Genomic DNA, 11,781 nt, shown 5'->3' with positions numbered 1-11,781 from the left:
CTCATGTGCTCGCTCGGCGCTACACCACCGCGGCACACAAGCGCAGACACCGAAACTATTCTGCCAGCCGTTACCTGCAATTCGCGGGTGCGGCGTCTCCAACGCAGCAGCGCCGCCCTCGCTGTGGGCCGGATGTGCGTCTGTAGAAAAAAAAACAGAGAGGAGCGTCGTTCGAAGAGCGAGACTGCGGAACATAGCCATCCTGATGTAATAGCTCGGGGCTAACCACGGTGCGACACAAGCGCAGACACCGAAACAATTCGGCATGTCAGCGTAGGGATTCACATTTACACCGATTTAAACTAGTTAGGTTAGTAAGTTTGAGAGTTGGAAAAATCTAAGGGAAGTTTTATAATCGATATTCTTCGAAACCAGTTCCTCCTTTCGCATTTTGTAATACCTGATAAAACACAACCGCATTTAAACACAACGATTTATAAAACGGAGTCCCATGCCTGGCAAGCATTGCGCAAAAGTTAGCGTTTATTTAGCGCCAGACGTCTGTATGCGGTCTCTAGATTTTGTTTTCCCGCCTGCAATACAATCGTTAACGTATTTTTTCCTTACGACCACTTAATTGCGTGGAGTCCGGGTTACCCAGGAGGGGCTGTCGAACAAGTTAATCAATCCATGTGAAGAAAGCGAGCAATGGATGCGAAGCTCCGCCAAAACAGGCCCAAAACAACCGTCGCTACAGCCGCCCCGCCGACGCACCCGCCGGTGTGACCAGGCACCTACGCCGGGAACCCTGGGCCATTCGTAACGCCATCTGCACTGTGCTCCGTGAGTTAAAACCGCCCTCCGTCTCCCCAGCCGCGTTGGTAGTTCCTTCTCACGCACGCCACAAAGGAACCGTTAGCTGGTCTCTACCAGCCAACGGCAGAAAGCTTTGCTTTAATAGTCCACCAAGTTCACACACGTGTTTGTGGCCCCTAACACTTGGATTTCCGGCACACCCTTGCTTCAGGGAATGCTAAGATTGCAGTAGTGATATTGTGGCAGTGCGGTCGATCCTGTCATTTTCAAGCGCGAAAATAAACCTCAGAGCGCGTCCTCGTACTTTGAAGGATGATGAGGATTCAGTATACAAGTTGGCTAATCAAATGAGCGCTTTGCCCCGATTATGATCATACCTTTTCTATCGCAAAATGCACACAAATAATTATATTAGGAAAAGCAGATGAACCAAGAGCGAATCCACAGCTAGTTTCCAGTTACTTCTCTGCGACGTCACAGAATCTTCTCTATGCGACTGGCGGCCGCCGCTTTTTTCCATTCGCAACAAGAATGACTGGGTGGTTTTTGATTGATTGGTTGATTGATTGATTGTGGGGTTTAACGCGCCGACGCAATCCAGGCGATGAAGGGCGCCGTAGTGAAGGGCTTCGGATTAATTTTGACCACCAGGGGATCTTTAACGTGCGCCTAAATCCGCTACACACGGCGTTTTTGCTCCATCAGAAAAGGGGCCTTAGCCACTGAGAAAACGCCTTAGCCACTGAGCCACCACGGCGGGTGACTGGGTGGTTTTCGTGGGGCCTCAAGTTCCGTTTGATCGTATCACTTAAATTCTAAGATGCACATTATTGATGCCGATTACATACAGATTATTATCAGGCACACTGATTATTATGCTTCAGGGATGGCTAGTGTCGCGACACTCCTGCCAATGTGGCGCGACGTTTGAGTTTTTTTTATTACTGCAAAGCAGTAAGCAGTACATATCTCCCCCCCTCAGTTTTTATTCCGGTGAAGGCGATTTACTCGGCGCCGCTACGGGGCTCCTCCTCGCCACCCCCAACCCCTATTTCAAAACGGTTATCACAAATGTTATCACAGAGGATCACCCTTGTGCGAAGATTGCCACTGTGCAGAAGATGTCCGCCGTATCACCTGTGTGTGTCAACGATATGATACCCGCAGACTCTCCTTGACGGTGACTTTGAGCAAACTACCTAAATCACGTCTTACGTTGCATGATGTGCTTGACCCCTGGTCATGTGCTGGAATGGCCTCACGGGTGAGAAAGCCTTTCTCAGCTTCCTCCGTAGTTCAGGTCTAGTTAACACTGCACAGTACTGAACATCGATAATACGTATAATATAGGACCCCGTTCCTCATATATTCAACTCTTAACCTCTGTGGAATGTCAAAGTGAACATTCCGCGTCTGTGTCTTCATCATTGCTGCTATGGTAACGCTGAATGTACCGCGTTCCCGTGAAGCCACTGTACGGTCTCAGAAGTCTGTGCAACTTGAAGCGAACATTTCCTCGAGTATACTTCGACATTTCTTTTTATACCGAGCTACTTAACTTGGTTGCGACTACAATTCTCACCATACTTTTTCTTTTTCTTATTTTCCTTGTTTCTTCCTTTCCTACTTGCTTTTCTTTTCCTTTTTGTGTTTTTTTTCTTTCTTACTTGTTTCATTTTCACCGGACGTAGCATGTCAGGCTCTTTGCTGGACAAACCACGTCAGTATCAGTAAACACCTCTCTCTCTCTCTCTCTCTCTCTCTCTCTCTCTCTCTCTCTCTCTCTCTCTCTCTCTCTCTCTCTCTCTCTCTCCCCCCCCCCAAGGTTATTCCCCTCGCAACCACCCATGCCTCTTTCTATAGTTGCGTGTCGTTGGGCGGCGGCCGTAGCGCCGTAATCGCATGGTAGCGGAGAATTAGCAGCAGCGCGAACGGGTGTAAAAACAACCGAAGCCGCCGCCACCGCTGATAATGTAGGCGCGGCCGTTTCCGCTATAGGTTTTTACCATATACAGTACAGATGAATCTGGCACTAACGTCTATACGGCTCACATGAAGGCCATGAGCGTCGTCATGAGCCGCCATTATATCATACGCTCACCGTAGTTGCATAGCTGGCTTGGATTAAAACGTTTTAGTGGCCGTATATTTGAACACAGTGCCACAAATACGCAAAGAATTTTATGGTATTATATAAATGGTAAATAAAACAGGCTGTTTTAAAGATAAGGAAAAAAAGAAGTGAGGCGTATTTTTGCCGGAACAGTTGTGGCTACTATGTTGCAGTCCAACCTGGTAGCAAACAACGACGTTAATATTTTGTGGAAAACCCATTTGAGACTGATACTTTATTAATTTTACCATTATTTCAAATAAGTTGCTTAAACAGCTTGAAAATGTTTTTAACGAGCCTATCAGAACGTCGCCTTCGTTGCGAACCAGTGCACCGACAGTCAGCTACGGTTTAACAAAAGTTGTTCCTGGGCGAGTTGCTTCATACTTGAAGGAAAAATTAAACCTGGCGTTAAACATTTGTGTGCGAGGGCATCATATGGACGGCGGCAGGCGACCGTATCTTGTGCACGTCGAAGTACGTTTGCTTTCTTTTTTTCGTCGGCTACACCTTTCGCGGCGGCATAGTACCCGCTCAAACATACGTTCCTTCGATTTCGGCATTACCAACCTTAGGTGCAAATACGCACTACCTGCTCATTCATAAAGCACGCAGTTTCCACGGCTCACGGTTACTACAGAACAGGGAGCATTTCGGCTACCTCCAAGCTCGTAGACGTGATGGGGTATAGTGGAGAAAGCAAATTCAAAAAATTACGCCATCTTCCCGTAGGGGAACCCTGAGAAGTATGCGAAGAAGCCATGGGGTCGACTGCAGTTCCCATTAGTTTTCAGTTCGTCATTTCCGTTGATGTTCAGCTTCGCGTGCCTTCGTTGTATCAGTAGCTTGTTGGTGTAGTTTTAATGAGTGAAGGACATAAGGCGTGTTCGTAGCACCTGCTCCCGTCTCGGTTTGTAGCGCAGTGGGAAGAGCGCCACGTACCTCCGGTTGCGGCCAGAGAGTCGAGGGATCGAAACCGGGCGCCGCGTAACTATTTCTTTTTATAGTAGAGTGCCCTGACGTCAGCCCAGACGCTGACGGGGCTGAAGAGACGCGCATGCGCAGTAGAGTGCGGACGGCGGGAAACGAAAACGACAGCGAGGGAGGGAGGGACACAACCCCGAGCATGAGATGCTTCGCATCTAAAAACCGCTTTAAATCCAATTGCAATGCCAAGCCCAAGCCAGAAGCTGTGGTCTACCCATAACCCCCATGACGACATGGATTCGCAGGTGCAGTATCCTCTCTAGTATACTTACTAAGAAACTATGGTTGCCGCCAAGAAATCACCCCTGGCCCACTAGCTGTGAGGCCCAGCCAATTCAAAGCAACTTGCCCCGTTGGAACACCGGCGAGATCACACAATTCTTTAGCTAGTACGCCATTCCGAATGACATTGTCACGTCGGCAGCTCTCGTTAACCAGCTCGTCATAGTTTTTCTGGCGGAAGAATTATAATATATCTTAGACTGGCCGCATATAAAGTATTTCTCCCTGCGCCGGAGTATTTCATGCCTAATTATGCGCCTTTCCCCAGTTGTCGGTTTAGGCGTACATGGGTTGGCCGTGAGGGCAGCAGGCATGCCAACGCCGCCTGTATTATCGACGCCTAACGCGTGATCGAAAAATGGCCAAACAGCCACTCTCCTGATGCTCTCTCCTACCCTTCACCGCTCTTAGCCTTTCTGTGTGCTTTCACGTCCGCCACCAAGCACCGCTTCTCGAAAACTATGCAAAATAGTTGACAGCTTGTCTAGTGTTCCCTAGGCGGCGCTCCTACGCCTTCTCGTTTATCACTTTGCCTGTCTGTCTTGGTCTGGCGCTGATAAAAGCAGCTGCGAAACGGGGGGCGCAAAACCACTTCTGGTGCAGCAGGTTGATGCCGGTTTGGTGCGCTCACGTACAGTGATCACGGGCCCCGAAATTTTCTGAGTGGGGCATCCCCCATCTGTCCCCTCTGGGTTTCGGCCTTGTTTTGCCCACGCTGTTCGCACTCCGAATCGGTACACAGTTTTAAAACTGAGGACTGTACTGTCAAAGCGCCCTTAAAGCCTGGCTAGACGCTCAACTGCTTATCCTGTTGTTTTCTGTAATCTCTTGCAATTTACAGGCACGTGCCATTTTTTGGAATGTAATGGTAGAAGTGAGCGTTTGAACAGAAAACGTACACGCAATTTCTTTAGTCCCTAAATTCTCCAGGAAGAAATATATCAGTAAAATACTGGTTGTACCATCCCAAAATATTGTTTCTATGTTTGTAATCTGTCTGTCGGGCAATCACTGCGTTCTTACACCATTTCAGTTCCGCCTACGTCAGTCATCTTACGAAAAATGCAGCTAGTGTGAAGCAAGCCACACGTTGAAGGAGATCCCCAGTGCACCCCAGAACTAGCGCCCCGTCACGGCTAAGATGTGAGCAAGCAAAACGGCTCTTGAAACCCAACAGGCAAGCTGACAGGCACACGTCGTAGAAGTGGGTGCAGCGTTCGCGACTCGTGAGCAGTGGCGTATGCGGTACGCCCGCATAGTGGGGAAGTACCTAAACTATGCGTCCCTCCTGCTCCCATTGAAAAGCGGGCGACGTGTTAGGCAATGTTTATACAGGCGGTGTTGGACATGCGCGCACAGCAGGGTTTAATGCCGCTACAGATTGCCTCCCCACTCTGGTGATGGAAGATATAAGCGTGGCAGTCTCATGGCTCAATGAGCCCTGTCAGCTGTGCTCTACAGTTGAACGTTCTGGGTCTTGGTCGATCTGTTTTGACGACAATAAGATGCCTATGACTGGGCAGCGGAAAGTACACCCACGTGTGTATCCGCTAGAATAAAGGTACAGACCTTCGCTATGGGACGGACGCAGGTTGTTCACTTGGAGGAACAAGAGTAGAAACTTATGAAGCGTCAACCCGAACATAAGCGTGAATGGGTTCAAACACAATGTAAAGCCACTGCCGCCACCATTACCGATTAAATTTACAGCTGGTCCAGCACACTCTAAGAAATCGGGGGAGCAGTTGAAGAGTCCGACCGTCATTGTACTCTTGCAAGCGTTGGTGGACTCCACTCGAAAGCTGCGGGGAGTTGGATGCAATGCTCGCTCCCCATGAGGAGGAGAGCAAAACTGACCGCGTACTCTTCTCGTGCGCGACGGAGTGCAGCCCCAGTTCTGCTCCCGCACCAGTGAAGAGTAAACCTGCGCATCGTCTCGCATCTCCAGTACGAAGAGTGGAATTTCAATTTCATTCTTGTCCAGTGCGGGAGTAAGCATGGAGATGCACTCCTGCCATCTGCGCACCACTGCACACCAACTCATCAGCGATGTTTTATTTGCATACGAATATATTATATAAAGCGGTTGTGTAAAAAAGCGCCCGATTACTTCTGCCGCGCATTCTAAACGTGCAAGAATATGAATTCGTGTAACGATTGCTCGCAGCGTTCAGTGGCGGCAGGCGGCAAACCGAAGGAACTAATCTACGGACCGCTGCGGCCGGTCGCTTTGAAAGAGTTTGATAGACGTACGCTTGTCCCGCGCCTAGTCGAGCTAAAAAAAACGGATTGTAAATCTGAGATCGATTGAGAAAAATGGTGTTGCAAGAAGTGAAGTCCGCGCTCTTCTGATAGCTCAAGCTGCAAGCGCAACACGAACCCGACCCAACAACCGTGGCTAGTGTCGCCGAGATAGGCATGTACATACGATAGCTTTTATTAGGTTAAATAAAGAAAATCCGTATACATAACTGGTATTAACAGCAATATGGGGCCTATCTGCAAGATCGGAGGGTGAGGAACAGGCGATACCACTGCGAGGGCATCTCAAATACACCCTCTGCGGTGAAAACTATCTCGTTGGCTGACGAGCGACGATAAAAGCGTACACACCGATCGGTTGCTGGAACTCAAGCGCCTTTGTTAAGCAAAGAGAAATGATGACCCCCCCCCCCCCCCGGCGGTGGCGCAGGCGTGGATCACGATACGTAACGCGTCATACATCCGGGGGATCAGGTAACGCGAACCGCCCGAGCAAGCGTGAGAAAGGCACCTTCAGCGAGCCACGAAGTGCGCGTGTTCTGCAAAAACCTACACAGGCGGTGAACCCGCCAAGGCCGGACGGGCGACTGTCAGGCCGCGCCAGACCGTGGTGTCAATGTGCTACGAACGAAGTGGGCTTTCAAGCAGACGCTTCGTGCAACATGGGAAGTTGGACCTGCCCTTATCGTCATACTTGCTTCGACACAGTATACGACGCGTGTTGGCTAACTGCAGGCCGCTTGTGCGTCAGCGCGACATCCTGCACACGCAAGTCGTATATTCGTTCATTCGTGCGTGCGTGCGTGGTACTAGTTTTTCTTTCGGACGAACATCACAGCGGCGACAGCGGTGAGGCCGATTTCGGAACTATGTGCACTGTGTAGCGATGCGCGCGCTATGGCCGGACTGTATCCGCGGCCGTCGCAGGCTTCGCGCCTTGAGCTTGGGATGTTTCGCAGCTATTACGACCTTGGATTTATCTACCGGACGAAGAAACACTGGCGGGAAGTAGAGGTAAGCCATTAGTTAACCTCGTATTCTTGTATTGTGTATTTAACGGAGCAGAGTTACTCTCGGTACTTCGGTCCGCGGAAGCGGTTAGTCCTAACGTTTTCGTGACTGATTTTGACCGTTGCTTAGTTTTGAAGGGCGGCTTTTGTACCCGTGTGCAAACAGCGTCGATTCTTGCACCGTTTCAATCCCTTTGATTCGTGAAGTGTTGGTATCCTTGCGGAATGTTTTCGCAGGTAGGAAGCATGGTCGCGCGAGTAGTCGCAGCGCTACGCTGTACTCTTAGCTCGGCGGCTAGGGTTAGAGTGGCGGCCGTGCAGTAGCTGTGGCTACCTGCGCGGCTTTAAAGAATTGCGTACAATAGGCTGAGTGATAGGAGCGCGTCTAGCGCGTGGTAGTCACTAAATTACAATAATTTTAGTGACCGCCGCGCGTACAGCAGCAGACTGAAATGCTGTTCAGACAAGTTTTTTTACGTTCTGCTTGAGGGTAGGATGGACGGAAATGGGACTTTTCGGGGCGTACCCACCGCACTGTTAAGGGGTAATTACATGCGTCTAAGGCGATGAGCGACGCGAGAAACCTCACTCAGTGTGTACGGGAAACAGGTATTGTGTGCGACACAGACAAGCGAAAATTTTTTACGCAGGCCGCTGACGGCGGCGACAGCGACGGGCCGTCGCCGTCGCGGGTTTATTCCCGGACAGAAGCATCCCACAAGCGAGCGGCAGCAATGCATTACTTTTTTTCGTTTGTCGCTGTCGCCCACACTGTTTGTTGTACCCATTACATTACTTTTTTCGCGTCGGTTGTCGCCGTCGCTCGAGCGTTCTGATCGTTCAATAACGAGCCTATTGGTTCTCATCAAATGTTGCGATCTGCAGCGTGCATGCAACGAAGCGTACTCGAGAATGAAGAAAACAGTAGCTATATGACCCATTAGCAACTTTTCCACGCTAGTCTTGTGAACGTATAATTGGCCCTACGTTGCAGTCGGCTGAGGACAAAATCCAATGCAAATTATTCAGGGATTATAACCTTACAAAAATAGTTATGTTTCCTTAAATTTTGTGCAATGTTTTTATACCGGGAACGATAGCGGGGTAAACAGTTGAAGCTACGGACACGTAAGCACTAAGGGGTTTGGGGCGCAGTGCGTAGGCAGACAGCTGTAGGGCGCGCTGTCTGACATGACATTGGCCAAGTGGTACAATGAGCGTGGTGGCATCCAAGGTCACCACATCCGCATCTAGACTGGTTACTGCGCCAAGCAGTATGGCATTCCAATACGGGTTCAGTGCGTGCTCTCGGCGCAAAAACTAATCTATCACCCAATAAACTTCATTTAACGTTGTCAAACTCGTTAATATTTTTTTTCATTGTAGAACTTATCTTTGCTGTTTCCCTCTTTCTGTCTATGTAGGAACCACGGGAAGACGCTACTTGCGCGAAGATTTTTTTTTTTTGAGAGAGAGGGAGAGATCCCCGAGGCGTCAGCAGCAGTGGCCGTCGCATTCAAGACACTTCTCCTCACACCTTTGGACATCGTGGATGGGTTCCCATTGCTGCTGTCTGTGGTTTGGCCCTTCATTATGTAATACGCTTCAAAGGCGAAGCGCACCTTCTTGCTTCTGTAGACGTTACTTTGGCTCAAGCACGGTGCCCTGGTCGGTACTGTTCTGAAGGCCGCCACCAACATTATGAAGCAGTCAGCTCGAACGTGCTTGTTTTTAATACCAAGCTTTGCCTTTTTTAAATCTTACTAGCGCATCCTCATTTGAGAACCACCCGCCTAAAAAACCCAGGGGAATGTTTCCTGCGGTTTCCTATTGTACCACCAAAATATATCTGTTGCAAAGTTGCCGTGTCAATGGCTTTGTATCTTTGTGTTGATTGCACCTTGTAATGCGTTAATAGTAATCCACGCTGAATTGTTTTAGTCCCAGATTTTTGTTTCGCAAAATTTATTTGCAAATATTTTTTATGTGTGCTAAATAAGAGCTGGCTTTTCCAGTCCATGTGAAGCACTCACTGATGTACTAAGGCCATTTTGTTTTATGTTAATACTCTTAACTATTCTCCCACTGCTGTATTTCTACTGACGCTTTTCGTGCTAATGCCAGTACTTTTTTATTTGTGGATGTTAATGTCATTTTTATCGTCATAATTTAATGTTTGTATTTCAGTGTTTTCAATTGCTTTGCTGCATTTTTATTTGTGAATTTTTCTTGGATGTATCCTAAATAAGCGCTACGTCTCCTGTGTGCATGTGGAGTAGGAACCGTTTTTATGCCGTGATATTTTAATTCCCAAAAAATTGCATTTTGTGTTAAATTGCAGAATGAACCGATAGTTGTGGTATTTTGAAAAATAAAGTCTGAGCTTGTTTTCTTCTTCTTTTCCATGTTTCAAAATAGCTTGTCCTGTTTCGTTTGCTTGTAACTGCCTATAGTACCATCGTGGGGAAGGGGGGGGGGGGGGTCTAGTAGCAGGCGGAGCGAAAGCACGCTGCCTCGCGGGGAATAGCAGAACGCTCTTGAGGCGTAACGTTTTCTTTCCAAGAGAGAGTAGTAGTACCCGTCTGCAGTATCCGGGAACGCCGCCAATAGAGCTTATTTACGCCTAAAGGGAGTGACGGAACGCTGCCTTGGAGATGGCATTGAAATTCCCAAACAGGGTTCAAGTACTCCGCTTCGAAAGCAGCAAGTAAATCCCACGGGGAGTGTTTCGCCTCTCGTTCGGCCGCCATGCGCTACTCCTCGGAAGAGTCGCCCAATGCTTCCAAAGGGAGTGAAATATGGGACAAAAGTTTTTACTCCTAGACAGAGTGCCCAGCACTCCTCGAGTTCTTAGAGTGCAGCTGTAAATCCCTCCAGGATCAACAGCAACTGGCCCGCTCGGAATGCCGACGTGGGCCAATATCACTTCTTAAAGGGCTTTGCAAGCGACATCTTCGGCAGTGTCTTTCACTTCTAAGTAACCGCTCATGACCGGTTGACGGTTTCTGCGTGCACGGGACGGGAGTACAGGGAGGAGCGTGGGAACGCGCAGCGAAAGGTTGCATGCCCTTATTAATGACAAGTTCGTTGTGTCGACGTGAGGTTAAGGCGCGGCATCAAGCCCAATGCTACCGGTCCGGTGTGCTCAGTGGTACAGTGTATTGGGTTGGCGTGTTACACAAACAGTAAGATGCCTACGACACGGGAGAGAAAGAGACAGCTTTGCGTTTGTCCGCTATGATAAAGATCGGATTTTAGATTTTACCAAATATCATTCCGGTAATTGGCTATGAAGTATGCTCAGCCGTAAATTACCAACAGACGTGATTTGTATCGTGCACTCTGTGGAGGACACACACGCACACACACCAAAACCCACGCACACGCGCAAGCGCGCACGCGCTCACGCACAGGCACACACACGTACGCGCAAGCAGATCGCACACACACGCACACACACGTACATGCATACACGCACACGCACGCGCACACGCACATGCACACACACACGCACACACACGCACACGCACAAACACGCACACACACACGCACACACACGCACGCGCACGCACACGCACACCACACGCATACGAACGCGCACACACACGCCCGCACACACACACACACACACACACACGCGCACACACGCACACACACGTACATGAATACACGCACACGCACGCGCACACGCACACGCACACCACACGCATACGAAGGCGCACACACGCCCACACACACACACACACACCACACGCACACACGCACGCACGCACGCACTCCCGCACGCACCTGTACGGGCGCGCACCCGCACCTACCCATACACATACACACACACACACACACGCAGACACACGCACGCACACGGACACGCACGCACGCACTCGCGCACGGGCGCGCATGCGCACCTACACCTACACATAGACACACACACAGACACATCGCCTCAACTGTCCAAATGTTCAATTGCATCTATGCGGCTGATAACAGGAATGGCCAGATTGTTCCGTCACATTTGGTGCACGGAAAGTAAGAAAATTTGAACACGTTTGTCCTGGCTATGTAGGGGGTTAGTGTTGCGCTGTGTCGAGGCCGTGTACGTCGAGCAGTCAATGGTTGAATACACTGATCAGGGTTAATTCCAAGTTTCTTGCTCTTGACCTGGTGAAGGAGTTTTAGTCTCTATTTTGCGACGTGTTTCCAATGTTAAAATAAAATGTTCTTTCATCCGATTAGTGGAAGGGTCAATCATGCAGTATTCGGGGTAGGCAAATCGAACAGCCTTATTTCAAGAGCCTGAATGTTTTTTTTTTTTTTTGCTTGTGCGGGTCCCAGACTAAGTATGCGTATTTAAATTTTGGTCTTACCATCGAG

General features: G+C 49.3%; 1 long non-coding RNA gene across 1 annotated transcript in view; it reads right to left on the bottom strand.

Moving 5' to 3' along the window:
* Positions 1-74: 74 nt before the first annotated feature.
* The window catches only part of LOC144180634 (uncharacterized), a 38,179-nt gene continuing 26,472 nt past the window's right edge, over positions 75-11,781 (bottom strand). Inside the window, exon 3 of the long non-coding RNA XR_013324482.1 lies at positions 75-140. This is a non-coding gene — a long non-coding RNA (uncharacterized LOC144180634). The remainder of the gene's footprint in view (positions 141-11,781) is intronic.

Source organism: Haemaphysalis longicornis, unplaced genomic scaffold (genome assembly GCF_048455015.1).
Source record: "Haemaphysalis longicornis isolate Haplotype H1 unplaced genomic scaffold, Haemaphysalis longicornis Haplotype H1 scaffold_4, whole genome shotgun sequence".
Classification (NCBI taxonomy): domain Eukaryota; kingdom Metazoa; phylum Arthropoda; class Arachnida; order Ixodida; family Ixodidae; genus Haemaphysalis; species Haemaphysalis longicornis.
Note: the sequence above shows the minus strand (reverse complement) of the source record. Positions and strands in the feature narration are given on the sequence as shown.